This window comes from Tupaia chinensis, unplaced genomic scaffold (genome assembly GCF_000334495.1).
Source record: "Tupaia chinensis unplaced genomic scaffold, TupChi_1.0 Scaffold145659_1, whole genome shotgun sequence".
Taxonomy (NCBI): Eukaryota; Metazoa; Chordata; class Mammalia; order Scandentia; family Tupaiidae; genus Tupaia; species Tupaia belangeri.
This window is the reverse complement of record NW_006205516.1, coordinates 1,729,192-1,731,360: the sequence shown is the minus strand read 5'-3', so window position 1 is coordinate 1,731,360 and position 2,169 is coordinate 1,729,192.

Here is a 2,169-nt window from a genome sequence, read left to right as displayed (position 1 = left end):
CCACATAGCTGACTGTGGTGCGAGTCCCGGACCTGGCGGCCTGCTCTCTCTCTCTCTCTCTCTCTCTCTCTCTCTTTATCCTTCTCTGGTCAAGTTGAAATAAATGAATGGATAAATAAACAAAGTTAAATAAAATAAAGAAAGAAGAAAAGTTTTTCTTACTAATAGATTTTGCAGATAAAGCCTGAAGATTAATGCAAGGAAATGAGCAGTTTGAGGATCTGATACACATTTACTCGATTTCCAATTTTGTGGGAAATTTAAATATTATGAGACTTTGGTAAAAAGCTATAGAGAAACTGGAGCCAGCAGGTGACGTGATAGTTAAGGCGCTGGACACTCCCATATGACCAACTGTGGTTTGAGTCCCAGACCTGGTGGCTTGCTTTCTCACTTTCCCTCTGTCTTTCTCTCTCTGTCTCTCTTTGGTCAAATTTAAGTGAATGAATGAATAAATAAAAATCCAAAAATAAATAATTATTTTTTAAAAAGCTATAGAGAATCTATGACTTAAGAATTACTTACATGTAACATGTCAGCCTCAGAGCAGCATTTGTGGGAGCAAAGTTGGATTACATATGCTGATTGCTGGCTAGGACTAGTGGCAGTCCCTTACCATAGGTGGTATGGAAGATCAATCGTAAGAATCCCTTTTAATTTAAAATTATATTTTACAGAAAACTTAGCATATACCAAAAAAAAATTAAAATAAGAATCACCTAAATACCATGATTCAGAGATAGGGCATGTATACTCTCCAGAGAGAGACAAAGACAGAAAGAGATGGAGGAAAAGTGAGAAATCATAAGGAGGATGGAGGATGGCCATGCTGTGGTCCTCTCTCCTCCCTTCTCCTCTTGGAATTCTGGGCATGCATGCATGCACATGCACCTGGCATGATCCTCAAGTTGCTGGGTTCAGTACTTAACCAGTGGTCCACCATGTGGGAATCCAGCACCTTAACCACCACAACACCTGTTGGCCCCTATATAATTTACATTTAATCATTGAACATCTTTACAACATGGCTTTTCCTAGCATAAATACAGTGCATATCAGTCAAGACAAAGACATTACTGCATACATTATCATCTGCAAATAACTTTTTGTGTGAATTAAATGTATTGTTTGTTTTCCTATATATATTTTTAAGACTTTTATAATTATACATTATTGACCCATAGCACAGTGGTTAAGTGCTGTGCATAGAAACCCAGATCCCACATGACTGACCATGACTGGAGTCTAGCCCTGGCAGATGGAAAAACATAAGTGTGCGTGTCTCCAAATACTGACAAGATGGAGAAATAGTAGAAAGGGAATTGCAGGGGGACCATGCCCCATTGGGAGATGCTTTCTCTCCACTCTCCTCTCTTTCTCTCTGGAAGAGCACACACGGTCTGGCAGTAAATAAAGGAATTATAATTATACATTACATTGGAATGGTAATCATGCTACATATAGTGGATATTTTCCCCATGTATTCATGATACATAAATGTTCCATCATATGGATACAATTTAAGCAATCTATTGAACATTGAGGTTGTACCTACTTTTTATTACTATAAACAATGATAGGGGATAGAGGTGTAAATCTTGTTAGAATTTCTAATTATTGACTTTAATATCCTTAAAATGAAAGTATAAAGCATGACCTCTTAAAAATAAGCACTATCATGGATTATAAAAAGCCCCTGCATAGAAATTGGGTGTCCCATTTTTGTAGTCCTGGTTCTCATGGCCTCGTGATGTCAGGAAAGGTAAGTAGTTCTCTGAGAACCTAATGAAATTAGGTGTTTGGACTAAGATTCTGTCTAACTTAAATCTTAGTGTCCATGTGCTTGTCAGAAATTCTCCAGAAGCTGTGTAGCTAAGGACTTACTCACTTTCTCTTTCATTTATTCAATCCCTGTTCACTATTTTTTCTCTTCAGTTTTTGCTATAGGGTGGGCTCAACAGAGAGAGGAGAAGTAAGAAATCACTCCCCAGGGTGAATGGCTACAGTGCAGTCCCTTCTCCTCCACTCTCATCTAGGGATTTGGGGCACACATACACATGTACCTGGTGTGATTCTCGAGCTGCTGGCTCTGGGACTCAAAACTGCAAAGCTGACTATGCAGGATCCAGCACCTTAACTTCCATGACACCTGCTAGCCTCCAGCTGACA